This window comes from Schistocerca serialis, chromosome 2, assembly GCF_023864345.2.
Source record: "Schistocerca serialis cubense isolate TAMUIC-IGC-003099 chromosome 2, iqSchSeri2.2, whole genome shotgun sequence".
NCBI classification, from domain to species: domain Eukaryota; kingdom Metazoa; phylum Arthropoda; class Insecta; order Orthoptera; family Acrididae; genus Schistocerca; species Schistocerca serialis.
This window is the reverse complement of record NC_064639.1, coordinates 139710141-139725437: the sequence shown is the minus strand read 5'-3', so window position 1 is coordinate 139725437 and position 15297 is coordinate 139710141.

Here is a 15297-nt window from a genome sequence, read left to right as displayed (position 1 = left end):
TCTGACTAGTTTGATGCGGCGCGAAACGTATTCTTCTGTTTCGCTAGTATCTTCAATAAAGGTAGCACTCACACGCCACGTTCTCTATTATTTATTGTATCCATTCCAATCCCTGCCTTCCTCTAGAGTTTTTACTACCCACATTTCCCAGTAGTACCATGAAGGTTATTCGATAAAGTCTTAACACAAGTCGTTTCATCTTGTCTCTTTTTCTTCTTTACGTTATCCATACGTTCCTTTCTTCGTCGATTATGCAGAGAACCTCCCTACTCTTATCAGTACACATAATTTAAACGTTCTTCTACAACATCACATGTTAAACGCTTCGATTCCCGTTTCTTCGGTAGTCCCACAGTCCATTGCTCCAAACACTTGTACTTAGAAATTTCTTCCTCTAGTTAAGGCTTGTCTTCGATACCAGTAGACTTCTCCTGGCCAGGATTTCCCTCTTTGCCAGTGCTAGTCTGTTATTTATGTGCTCCATACTTCATCCGTCATGAGTTTCTCGTAGTTTGCATCCAATGTAGCACTATTACTGAACTTTGTCTACTTCGTAGCTAACAGTTTTAGTGTTAAGTTTCTCTCTTTTCTCATTTTTGCGCTTCAGATTACTTTTCTCGCTTTCCTTTTTACTCTCAGTCCAAATTCTGTACGCATGAGATTGTTCATTCCATTCAAAACACTCTTTAATTCTTCTTCACTTTCACCGAGTGTATCACTGTCATCAGCGTGTCTTTTCACTCATGTCTTTTCACACTGAATTTTAATCCCGCTTTCGAATCTTTCTTTTATTACCGTCATTTGTTTTTCGATTTATAGATTGAACAGTAGGGGCGAATGACTGCATCCCTTTCTTAAAGCCTTTTTAAGCCGATCATTTTCTTCTTGCTTCCAGTCTTATTGTTACCTCTTTGGTGTTGCAGGCATTGTATATTAACCGTCTCTCCCTATAGCTTACTCCTATTTTACTCAGAATTTCGAACATCTTGTACCATTTTGCATTGTCGAACGATTTCTCTAGGTGGTCAAATCCTATGAGCAAGTCCTCTTTCTTCTTCAGTCTTGCTTCCATATCAAGCGCAATGTCAGAACTGGCTGATTATTTCTTGTAATAGGTCCATAGTTTTCTTTTCCCTTCTTTACTATATTACGCATGAGCTGTTAAGCTAACTGTGCGACGGTTATCACACTTACCTGTCGTTATCTTCAGAATTGCGTGGATGATATTGTTCCGTAGGTCTGATGGTACGTCACCAGTCTCATGATTATACACACCAACTTCAGTAGCTGTTTAGTTGACAATTCCTCCAATTATTTTAGAGACTCCGACAGAATGATATCGGTCCCTTCTGGTTATTTGATTTGACGTCTTCCAGAGCTCTTTTAAATTTCGACTCTACTGCTGGATCCCCTATGTCTTCCATATCGACTCGAATTTTTCTTTTGTAACATCATCAGCCTAGTCCTCGCCACACAGAGGCCTTCAGTCTACTCCTTCGACCCATACGTTATCTCCCCTTCACTTAACAGTGGAACTCCCATTGGGTTCTTAATGCTATTACCCTCACTTTCAACTTTCATGAAGGTTATTTAGATTTCCTATATTCTGAATCAATCCAAATGACGATGATTCGTTTTCCGATTTCTTCGCATATTTCGTGCAGCCATTTTGCCTTGGCTCCCTACTCATCCTATTTATTTCATTTATAGGGGATTTACATTGTTGCGTATTTGTCTTTCCCTGACTTTTGGACATCCGTCTTTCGTCGATCAACTGAAATATTTCTTCCGTCACCCAATGTTTCTTTGCAGGTTCCTTTCCCTTTCTGCGTGTGTGTGTGTGTGTGCGTGTGTGCGTGTGTGTGTGTGTGTGTGTGTGTGTGTGTGTGTGTGTGTGTGTGTGTGTATTTGTGTTTGTGTGTATGTTTGTGTCCAACATCTGAGATTACCCTTTTTAGAGATGTCCACTTCTCTTTAACTGCCTGCTCTGGTATTTCTTACCGCAGTATCCACATACTTAGCGAACTTCAAAAGACTTCAGCAGCACATTTTCTTCCACACTGATTCTCCCAGGCCATTCTACTAAACTTCAGTCTAGTCTTCATCATCTGAGTCCATACCTGCACCTTGGTACGCATTGAAATCCAGTTCCTGCTTCCGGAACCTCTGTCCAGCTGTGATCTTCCTGTGTGTCTGGATCATGTCCAAGTATACCACCTTCTCCTCTGATTCTCGAACAGAGTGTTTGCTATTACCATCTGCTAAATTTATACCAGGACTCAACCGGTCTTCCTCCTCCCTCATGCCCACTGCCAAGCCTACATTCTCCCGTAACCCTTTTCTCTATTCCTTCCCCTACAATTACGTCTTCATCCGACCTGATTATTAGATTTTCATCTCCCTGTACAGACTAAATATCCCGTTCAGTATCCTCGTATACTTTCTCTATCTCTTCGTCTTCTGCTTGCGACGTCGATGTGTATACCTGAACTATTATGGTTGGTGTAGGTTTGCTGTCGATTCTGATAAGAACAGCCCTATCACTGAAATGTTCACAGTAACATACTCTCTGCCCTACCTTCTTATTCATAACGAATCCTACTCCCGTTAAAAGCATTTTATGCTGGTGTCGATATTAACCAACATTTGTCTGATCAGAAAACCTTATCTTCTTTCCGTTTTACATCACTGACCTCTGCTGTATACAAACTGAGTATTAGAATTTAACGTTTCAGATTTTCTATCTTCCCTACCACTTTCGTATTCCTGACGTTCTAAGTTTTGACTTATCCCATCATCGGTTATTCACTCTTCTTCTCATGATCAACTCCTTCTCAGTAGTCCTCTCCCCGAGATCCGATTGGAGGACTAATTCGAAATCCTTTTCCTATCGAGAGACCATCATGACACTTTTTCAATATCAAGTGACATTTCCTGTGGATAAACGTTATGTGGCTTTAATTCAGTGGTTTCCATTAGCTTCTGCATCGTCATGCTGTCATCACTGCTGATTCTGGCGCCTTTTAGGGGCAGTTTGCCATCCCAAAGGTAAGGAGTGCCCTGCACATCAGTCTTTCCTTCCAATCTCTTTGAAAATGGTGTAGAACGTGGATGACTTTTTATGCCTGAATTCTGCGGACGCAACTTCTAATAATTTTTATGCAAAATTAAACCAGTGGTTGGGTACTAACCCGGCACCGAGGACGTTATGATTACCAGTGAAAGACACTAGCACTATACCACGGTACGTCTACATCCTTATTCTCGTTGAAAGTAAGTATTGAAGTGATGAAATTGCTCCAAAATCTGGTTTTCAATTACAGTGTTGTTTAGAATTGCTTATTTCCTTTGGAGGGCATTTTCTTAGTTTTACTTACTACTACTTTGAAACAGTTTTCTTTTAAAATTATTTTAAGAGACTGATAGTTTTTTAAACCTCATATTCAGAATTAGCCGTTAATACAGTGGCGCCAGTATTGCATAGTAAGTTAATATATTAGTAATTTTTTATAAGGATTTGTTCTGGCGCTCTTGCTTTCCATTTTAGGAGGGCAGCGTTTACATAAATGTAAAAAATAGTAGCCGATAAAGTGCGCCTTTGTCTCACTCCTTGGTTTATTAAAATCTTTTCGCCTCTGTAATAGCCGTAGCCAAATATAATGATTTTCGTTATACAGAATCCCGATGTAGTTTATTAAGGGATTTGTGTACCCTCGTTTTGCCATAAATCTCAACAGGCTCTCTCTGTGCGCCTTGCCAAATGCTTCCTCAAACTCTATGAAAGGCAGATAGGCTGGTAAATTTAATTCTCTACTTTTCTGTATTATTTGTTGCACACATATTAACCTACACGACCTGCCTGTTAGGAAGCCGCTTTCTTGATCTGGATATAACACCGCTATAATAATCGTTAACTTTTATTTAACTCACCTCAATATATATTTAGCAGGCAGTGTTTATCATCTAACTCTATAATTTGAAGTTTAGTTGAGATCCCTTTTTTAATTAGTGCCAACTCTTTTGCTGTACCCCAGGCTTAATAGTTTATCCAATAGGTGTTGATGAGATGTAGCGTTTTAAATATAAGCAATACAGCGCAAAATTTAATAATTCCTATAATAACCGCATCACGTTCCGGGCAGTTTCTTCGTTTCTGTTTTTGAATTACATTTTTTACTTCTAGTACGGTAATTGATTCTGAGTTAACATAACCTTTTTTTTATTTCGTAATAACTACTTGCACTTGGGTTATGAACCAGATTGTTGCAATCTTTTGTCGACTGTTCTTAAATTCTTATATTTACTTGTGCTACATCTTTACTATTTGAAAAGACAAGTCTTCTCTCTCACACAATCATGTACTATCTCTGCAATAATTTGATCCCACCTATCTTGACCAGACTCACTTTCTACTGGTGCTGTTTATTTCTCGTCAGTTAGTTTTCGATTGTTTGGGCATTGGGAGATTGCAGAAAACACTAGCCTGCTCTTTGTTTCTTGTTAATTACTTCTTAAATTTTTTCATTCCAAATTATAAGGTTTTGTTTCCTTTGCCATTCAGATATCTTTATTGCGGCTTCACCTGCTGATTTATTTATACACTATATGATGTTACCCATTCTAAGTTCATACCGTCTTGTGTAATTGTATTTAGAAAATAATAATTCAATATTTGTTGATAGGGATCTTACTTTAGAAAATCTGTAAAGGTAGTCGGTAAATCTACTTGACAGCAGCCTTAAGTTTTCCAGTTCGTCTACTAAATACAATGATCTGATCCGATAGACGTGGCGTAATGGATACTCCAAATGTTACAAACTCTGGAAATGCTAAGTGCATATTCTCATACAGCGATCCTAACTAAGATATTCTGCTCTTTTTTTCTAAATCAGTGGAAACAAATTCCAGAACGGCTCTTTCAATGCGACCCAGGTCATTTCCTTCCACTGTAACGATAGGTGGAAAAGAAAACTGAGAATGTGTTAGGTGGCCAGCAGTTTAGCCTTAGGAAAGGTAAAGGCACCAGAAGGGCAATTCTGATGTTGCAGTTGATAATGGAAGCAGGATTGAAGAACAATAAGGACTTGTTCATATGATTTTTCGACCTATAAAAAGCATTTGGCAGTGTCAAATGGTGCAAGCTATTCGAAAGTTTGAGAAAAACAGAGGTAAGCTATAGGAAAAACACAATACGCACGTTAGCCAAGACGGAACAATATGAGTGAAAGACCAAGAACGATGTGTCGGATTGCAAATGGTGTAAGATAGGGAAGTGGCCTTTTCCCTCTGCTGTTGACTCTATACATCGAAGAAACAATGATGGACATAAAAGAATGGTTCAAGAGTGGAATTATAATTCAAGGTGAAAGGATATCATTGATAAGGTTTGCTAATGATATTGCTATCCTCAGTGATGGAAGAAGAATTACAGGATGTGTTGAACGGAATTAATAGCCTGTTGAGTACTGAATATGAATTAAGAGTATATCAAAGAGTGATGAAAGCAATGAGAAGCTGCAAACATGAAAACGGCGATAAACATAACATCAGGACTGGTGAACATGCAACAGATTAGGTTAAAGAATTTAACTTTGTTCAAATGTGTGTGAAATCTTATGGGACTTAACTGCTAAGGTCATCAGTCCCTGAGCTTACACACTACTTAACCTAAATTATCCTAAGGACAAACATACACACCCATGCCCGAGGGAGGACTCGAACCTCCGCCGGGAACAGCCGCACAGTCCATGACTGCAGCGCCTTAGACCGCTTGGCTAATCCCACGCGGTAAAGAATTTAACTACCTAGTAAAACAACACGTGGCATATGGAGCAACGAGAACATAAAAATCATTATTGTCACCGGCGAAGAGGGCATTCCCACCTGACAGAAGTCTACTGGTATAAAAAATAACCCTTCATTTCAGGAATAAATTTATGGGACTGTACGTTTGGAGCACAGCGGTGTGTGGTGGTGCAGCATGGACTGTGTGAAAACAGGAAAAGAAAAGGATCAAATCATTTGATACGTGGCGCTACAGACGAATGCTGAAAATTAGGTGTACTGGTGACATAAGGAATGTGGAGGTTCTCCGGAGACTCGGAGAGAAAAGAAATATATGGCAAATATTGCCAAGTTGAAGGAAGATAATGGTAAGACAACTGTCAAGCCATCAAGGAATAACCTCCATAGTACCAGAGGGGAGAGGGAGCTGTAGAGGGAAAATAGATTTACTGCAGTTCTTTCAAACACAATTGTTGGTATAAATCTGTTGTTTGTTCCACACATTTCTGAGTATTGACTGTTGAGGAAGACAAAAAATTGGAATACGTCCAGCAAAGTGCTACTCTGAGACGAAAATGTTGGCACAGAAGAGGAATTTGTGGCGTGCCGCATCAAAGCCATCAGAAGCCTACCGACCAAAGAAAATATGACCCAACAGAGATAGTGTTTCTCTGTAAGGACGCCGGCACTTCCGACAACACCAGTTGTAATTCTCCTTCGTTCCCTGTGCCGACGGATCAGACACTCAGCAGCTTCGGTACATCACTCTTTGCCACGACGTGCGTGTACTTGGCGCAGTGTACCAAGTAAAGAATGGCACCTAGTCTATTGCTGCAGTACTATCGTCAGCGCTCTTGTAATTTTTAGGACTGGTCGCGGGAGTGTAATGTTTTCAAAAGTGTATCTGCAGAAGGCATCGATGACAGAAACTTTTATAGAGGGCCGTGTGGCTGTCAAGGAAAATGTCTACATCTGCACCCCACAATTCAGATGTCTGTGTGTGTGTATGGCTACTTCTGGTACTAATAAGGTTGATCCACCTCTCTGTTCCAATCACGAATGGGGTCTAGGAAGAATCCTCTAAGTATTCTAATTTCCCCATTATGGTCATTTTACGACATAAACGTGGGAGGCAGTAGAATGTTACCTAGCTCATCAGGAAAAGTACTCACCCGGGATTTTAACAACAAAACTCTGCGTGATGCTCAACGATTTACTTGCTGCGTCCGCCACTTGAGTCCCGATGACCATCTCCGTGACTCTCGACTTCTTTATGGAAGAATCCGTGATGAAACGCACCCTACTTCTTTGATCTTCCTCAAGCAATCTGCCCTTCCAACAAGGAGTTTTACGTAGGTTGTTCCGACGATTACTTGCATGTACACTGCCTATTAGAAAAGATGAAGCACTCGTAATGGGAGGAGGAAACGAAGTGAAACATCGTGGTTTCAGATGGTACGTGATATTATTCCAGTGGTTACAAACCCGAGTCAAATTTACAGTGAAACTGGGACGTTGCACCAACTCTGGTGTGGATGCATGCACAGACTCGTTTGGAAATGGTGTCATAAAGCTGGCCCCTGATATTCTGAATACTGAGTTGACGTCCAAGCCGGTCCCACACATGTTCGATCGTCGACAGAACTAAAGATACTATGCAGGAACACGCTCCATTAGCCGATCTACATCTACGTTCGTGCTCCAAAAGTCACCGTACAGTGCGCCGCGGAGTGTGCAATGTACCACAACTAATCTTTTCCGTTCCTGCCGCGCGGGGTAGCCGTGCGGTCTTGGGCGTCTTGTCACAGTTCGCGCGGCTCCCCCCGTCAGAGATTCGAGTCCTACGTCGGGCATGGGGGTGTGTTGTCCTTAGCGTAAGTTAGTTTAAGTTAGATTAAGTAGTGCGAAACCTAGGAACCGATGACCTCAACAGTTAGGTCCCATAGTCCTTACCACAAATTTCCAATTCTTGTTCCGTTCGCAGATAGAGTGTGTGAAGAAAAGATTGTCTATATGCCTTACTATGAGCCCTAATATCTGATATCTTCGTGCTCCTTACGTGGAATGTATCTTGGCGGCAGTAGGATCGTTCTGCAGTCAGCTTCAAATGCCGGTTCTTCAAATTTTCTTAGTAGTGTTTATCGACATGAATGTCTTCTTCCTTCCAGGGTTTCTCACTCGAGCTGCCGAGGCATATCCGTAGCACTTGCAAGCTGATCGAACCTACCGGTAACAAACGTCGCAGCTAGGCTCCGAATTGTTTCGATGTCTTCCTTCAATCCGACCTAATGCGGATTCCAAACAAAACAGTAGTTTACAAAAATAGGTCGCTCTAGCATCCTACAAGCGGTCTCCTTTACAGATGAACTACACTTTCCCAAAACTCTCCCAATAAACCGAGATCGACCATTCGCCCTCATTACCACAATCCTCACATCCTCGTACCATTACATATCGCTTCGCAACGTTACGCCCAGATATTGAAACTACATCAATGTGAAACTTCCTAGCAGATTAAAACTGTGTGCCGGACCGAGACTCGAACTCGGGACCTTTGCCTTTCGCGGGCAGGCGTTCTATCAACTGAGCTACCCAAGCGCGACTCATGCTCCGTCCTCACAGCTTTACTTCCGCCAGTACCTCGTCCCGAGTTCGAGTCTCGGTCCGGCACACAGTTTTAATCTGCCAGGAAGTTTCATATCAGCACACACTCCGCTGCAGAATGAAAATCTCATTCCGGAAACATCCCGCAGGCCGTGGTTAAGCCATGTTTCCGCAATATCCTTTCTTCCAGGAGTGCTAGTTCTGCAAGGTTTGCAGGAGAACTTCTGTAAAGTTTGGTAAGTAGGAGACGAGGTACTGCCTGAAGTAAAGCTGTGACGAGAGGGCGTGAGTCGTGCTTGGGTAGCTCAGTAGGTAGAGCGCTTGCCCGCGAAAGGCAAGGGTCCTGACTTCGAGTCTCGGTCCAGCACACACTTTTAATCTGCCAGGAAGTTTCATATCAGCGCACACTCCGCTGCAGAGTGAAAATCTCATTCTAAACAAGAAAGTGTGACGCAGGACACGACTAATGCCATATCTGAAAATTACAGGTTTCTTTTTCCTACTCAACCGCAATACCTTACATTTTTCTACACTATTTACTGCCAAACCAGACTGGGCAATGACTGGATGGAAGCTTAGCGATTTTACACATTGTAACGTAACCTTCTTACTGGTGGTGGTATAGTTAAGGTTACAACTCGAACTTGTAGGAAGATTACCGAGGCTTATCATGTCCTACAGCTCCTGGAAGCTACTCTCTGTAGTAACGGTTTATCATATTCGTGTGGTCCACGAAATTACAGGCCTCTGCAAGAGACTGCTGGGGTGTAAACTATTTCCAGCGGCAGGGTTCAACCAACAAGTAAAAATTTGAACGTAGCGGATAACGCTGTATTCTTTTGGAATCACTACAGAAGACACCTATGCAGGGATTAATAGGGAGCATAGAGCCATTATTTACTTTCATGACCCAGCTTTCTACTGTGGCACTGACTTTCACCTATTCTTTATTATGAAGGGATGAAGCAATCAGTCGGGCGCATAGGTTAATTGGTATTTATTCAATAGCGATAGCATTTTAATAACTAGCCGTTTGTGCGTTGGAATATACATCATCACAACTGGTATCTCTACTTGATTCACTCTCGCCACTTAATTATGGAAAGGGAGAGAGAAGCGCAGACGTGGCTTAAATGTAATTTTGTGCAGGTACACAATTATACCTAAACCCATGCTTATTACAGTCAATTACTATAGGTCACGCAGAATAAGTTCAGTAATGACACTACAAACAAACTTGGTCAGGGCGGAAGAGTATTTGATTAAATATTTCAATTGAAGAAAGGGGTAGCAAGTGTTGCACTTAACTGTGAATGTTAATTTTGGTTTAATCTTGCTTTCAGAAACACCACGTTACTGAGCGGAGGGGAAGGACTTTTACTATCATATAGCGGGAAAGTTTTGCAAGCCTTTATTCCATCAATGGGCATTAAAATCTGCACTTTCCTAGACACAAGAGTTTACACTATGTATTTTAAGTAACTCACTTCATTGTAGGCGAATCAAATAGTTTGGGGGCCACAATAAATTTTAACTAACTATCACATCAATACTATTCCACACATGTGGCCAAGTAGTGGTAGCCAAAAGAAATGCGAAAAAATACGGACACACAAGATTATTCCTTCTCTATCTAACACTCACCCACTACCGTATGGTTATTCACTTGACGACTATACATTTTTAGACAGAAACTGCAGTTTAACGACGTGGCGGTTGCTCCAGCCGACCACGTAGCGGAAAAGCAAGTACACAAAGGAAACATATGAAAAATAAATAAAAATCACCTACAATATTACTGTAAAAGAAAGACCAAATTAAAATACATTAAATGAGTGAAATTCCGTTAACCGAAGAGCAGTATTACGATCGTGAGCTTAAGGCCCATGGTGCATGGCCTGAGCAACGCACAAACGCAAAGTTCATACCGAAATTGGAATAAATTATGAAAATAAACTCCCTTATGGGGACCATATTAACGAGCAGATTTGAGACTCTCTGATACATTTGTTGTTATTGTTGTTGTTGTTGTGGTCTTCAGTCCTGAGACTGGTTTGATGCAGCTCTCCACGCTACTCTATCCTGTGCACGCTTCTTCATCTCCCAGTACTTACTGCAGCCTACATACTTCTGTATCTGCTTAGTGAATCCATCTCTTGGTCTCCCTCTACGATTTTTACCCTCCACATGGCCCTCCAATACTAAATTGGCGATCCCTCGATGTCTCAGAACATGTCCTACCAATCAATCCCTTCTTCTAGTCAAGTTGTGCCTCAAGCTCCTCTTATCCCCAATTCTATTCAATACCTTCTCATTAGATATGTGATCTACCTATCTAATCTTCAGCTTTCTTCTGTAGCACCACATTTCGAAAGCTTCTATTCTCTTCTTGTCTAAGCTATACATCGTCCACGTTTCACTTCCATACATGGCTACACTCCATACAAATACTTTCAGAAACGACTTCCTGACATTTAAATCTATACTCGATGTTAACAAATTTTTCTTCATCAGAAACGCTTTCCTTGCCATTGCCAGTCTACATTTTATATCCTCTCTACTTCGACCATCATCAGTTATTTTGCTCCCCAAATAGCAAATCTCCTTTACTACTTTAAGTGTCTCATTTCCTGATCTAATTCCCTCAGCATCACCCGACTTAATTCGACTACATTCCATTACACTCGTTTTGCTTTTGGTGATGTTCATCTTATACCCTCCTTTCAAGACACTGTCCATTCCGTTCAACTGCTCTTCCAAATCCTTTGCTGTCTCTGACAGAATTACAATGTGATCGGCCAACCAAAAAGTTTTTATTTCTTCCCCATGGATTTTAATACCTACTCCGAACTTTTCTTTTGTTTTCTTTATTGCTTTCTCAACATACAGATTGAATAACATCGGGGAGAGGCTACAACCCTGTCTCACTCCCTTCCCAACCACTGACTCCCTTTCATACCCCTCGACTCTTATAACTGCCATCTGGTTTCTGTACAAATTGTAAATAGCCTTTCGCTCCCTGTATTTTACCCCTGCCACCTTCAGAATTTGAAAGAGAGTATTCCAATCAACATTGTCAAAAGCTTTCTCTAAGTCTACAAATGCTAGAAACGTAAATTTGCCTTTCCTTAATCTTTATTCTAAGATAAGTCGTAGGGTCAGTATTGCCTCACGTGTTCCAACATTTCTACGGAATTCAAACTGATCTTCCGCGAGGTCGGCTTCTACCACTTTTTCCATTCGTCTGTAAATAATTCACGTTAGTATTTTGCAGCCATGACGTATTAAACTGATAGTTCGGTAATTTTCACATCTGTCAACACCTGCTTTCTTTGGCGTTGGAATTATTATGTTCTTCTTGAAGTTTGTGCGTTTTTGCCTGTCTCATACATCCCGCTCATCAGATGGTAGAGTTTTGTCACGACTGGCTCTCCCAAGGCTGCCAGTAGTTCTAATTGAATGTTGTCTACTCCCGGGGCATATCTCCCATTTCATCTTCATCTACATCCTCTTCCATTTCCATAATATTGTCCTCAAGTACATCGCCTTTGTATAGACTCTCTATATACTCCTTCCACCTTACGGCTTTCCCTTCTTTGCTTCGAACTGAGTTTCCATCAAAGCTCTTGATATTCATCATTTGGTTTTCCTTTCTCGAAAGGTCTCTTTAATTTTCTTGTAGGCGGTATCCACCTTACCCCTAGTGAGACAAGCCTCTACATCCTTACATTTGTCCTCTACCCATCCCTGCTTAGCCATTTTGCACTTCCTGTCGATATCATTTTTGAGACGTTTGTATCCTTTTTGCCTGCTTCATTTACTGCATTTTTCAATTTTCTCCTGTCATCAATTAAATTCAATATCTCTTCTGTTACCCAAGGATTTCTACTAGCCCTCGTCTTTTTACCTATTTGATCCTCTGCTTCACTATTTCATCCCTCAAAGCTACCCATTCTTCTTCTACTGCATTTATTTCCCCCATTCCTGTCAATTGTTCCCTTATGCTCTCCCTGAAACTCTGTACAAACTCTGGTTCTTTCAGTTTATCCAGGTCCCATCTCCTTAAATTCCCAACCTTTTGGAGTTTCTTCAGTTTTAATCTACAGTTCATAACCAATAGATTGTGGTCAGAGTCCACATCTGCTCCTTGAAATGTCTTACAATTTAAAACCTGGTTCCTAAATCTCTGTCTTACCATTATATAATCTATCTGATGCCTTTCAGTATCACCAGGGTTCTTCCATGAATACAACCTTCTTTCATGATTCTTAAACCAAGTGTTAGCTATTTATTAAGTTATGCTCTATGCAAAATTCTACCAGGCGGCTTCCTCTTTCATATCTTATCCCCAATCCATATTCACCTACTGTGTTTTCCTACTCTTGAATTCCAGTCACCCATGACTACTAAATTTTCGTCTCCCTTCACTACCTGAATAATTTCTTTTATCTGATCATACATTTCATCAATTTCTTTATCATCTGCAGAGCTAGTTGGCATATAAACTTGTACTACTGTAGTAGGCGTGGGCTTCGTGTCTATCTTGGCCACAATAATGCGTTCACTATTCTGTTTGTAGTAGCTTACCCGTACTCCTATTTTTTTATTCATTCCTGCATTACCCGTATTTGATTTTGTAATTATAAACCTGTATTCACCTGATCAAAAGTCTTGTCCCTCCTGCCACTGAACTTCACTAATTCCCCTGTATCTAACTTTAACCTATCCATTTCCCTTTTTAAATTTTCTAACCTACCTGCCCGATTAAGGGATCTGACATTCCACGCTCCGATCCGTAGAACGCGTTTTCTTTCTCCTGACAACAAAGTCCTCTTGAGGTGTCCCCACCCGGTGATTCGAATGGGGGACTATTTTACCACCGGAATATTTTACCCAAGAGGACGCCATCGTCATTTAATCATACAGTAAAGCTGCATGCCCTAGGGAAAAATTACGGCTGTAGTTTCCCCTTACTTTCAGCCGTTCGCACTACCAGAACAGCAAGGCCATTTTGTTTAGTGTTACAAGGCTAAAATGGCTCTGAGCACTATGGGACTCAACTGCTGAGGTCATTAGTCCCCTAGAACTTAGAACTAGTTAAACCTAACTAACCTAAGGACATCACAAACATCCATGCCCGAGGCAGGATTCGAACCTGCGACCATAGCGGTCTTGCGGTTCCAGACTGCAGCGCCTTTAACCGCACGGCCACTTTGGCCGGCAGTGTTACAAGGCCAGATCAGTCAATCATCAGACTGTAGCTCCTGCAACTACTGAAAAGGCTGCTGCCTCTCTTCAGGAACCACACGTTTATCTTGCCTCTCAACAGCTACCCCTCCGTTGTGGTTGCACCTACCGTATTTGTATCGTTGAGGCACGGAAGCCTCCCCACCAACGGCACGGTCCATGCTTCATGGGGGGGAGGTACATTTGTTAACATTACCAAAATCGAGAGCTGCGTCTCCACGTTTGTCCAGCACCGCAGCCCAGGAACACGTTGACCTGCCGACACTTCGCCTAACTGTTTTTCGCTCAAAAGGTGTGGGAAGGGAAGGTTCGCCAACCTGACAGAGCCAATACTCATGCCTTCGCCACCTCTCTTTCCTGACTTGCACACTATCTTTGCCAAACTCTTTCGGATTTAGGCGGTTGGTACTGTCCTACCACAGAACCACTCCACTCATTCAGTGTTACGACCTCTGACCAAAGCTTTCTGATACTTCATTCATACAGTCCAAGGTCGCATAAGGGAAAGGATGCATGGAAACGTGGCACACACGAAATAAAAACCAATGAATAAATAGATAAACAACGCTTGGTCCATTCTCTTCTGCTTGTTACTCACAAATTTACTTCTGCAGAGTAAACTTACTCTCGCTATAATTCTCCTAGAAAGGAATTTAATGAGAAAAATACCAAACGGGACAACAAGTTCCATTTCAACAGGACCAGAATTTTCTCGCGTTCTCCGCCGAATCTTTAGCCAAGATATGACAGTGATAACTTTGTATGTTTTGCGCACAGAAGTTTTCACAGATGCACGAGTCTCTACTGATCTTTGCATCTCATTATTTGCTCATCCGCTTTTGAACCGAGAGTGCAACAGCCTTTGCTTCCTCAGCATTTACCGAATTTCGATGAGTATTGTCCTGTTGAAAAATGGCACCACTAAAGTGTCTGACGCGGGTTAACACGTGAGGGCGTTCATCTTATGCCGTTGTGCCGTCAGAGTACTGCCGTGTTCTAAAGTCATAACCGATGTTTCGCACACCATGACGCCAGTAGTAATACCAATGCGCCCGTCCAACACATTAGCAGAATGAGACCTCGCCTCATGTCGTTGCCACCCGCCGAAGATGGTCATTAGCGACCCGTCGCTGAACGCAGTGCTACGCCATTCGTCAGCAGTTCATGCTTCCCGCCAACAGCATCACTCCGAACGCTACCGTTTGTGTTGTTGCGTGGCAGCTGGGACGCTGATTCCCCGGAGCACCTGCTGCTGGTCTCCGACCAATGGTGCGGAAGGACACAATTTGAACGAGTTACCATATCCTTGGTGAAAAATACAGGGATCCTCTCTTCTGGTAGTCATATGTGGTTGGTCAGAATATTGATGACGAATGTGGCTCCGCTCACGATCACATGCTGTCGACAGACCACTGTCACATCCGAATGCCCTACAAATCTGGGTAATGAGTCACTCGACCAGTTTAGCAAATGGAGACCCAAAATAAGCCTTGTTTCAAACCCTTTCAGGTGCTGATAACGCTGTCTCACACGAGGACGCGTCCTGTTCGTGCCATTTATAGTGGTGACAAAATTAAGCGCTGTTCATGGCTCCAACACCCAAACCTCCAAATGTGAGACACTCAGATCGCTACCAGACGTTGCATGTGGACAGAGTATGAA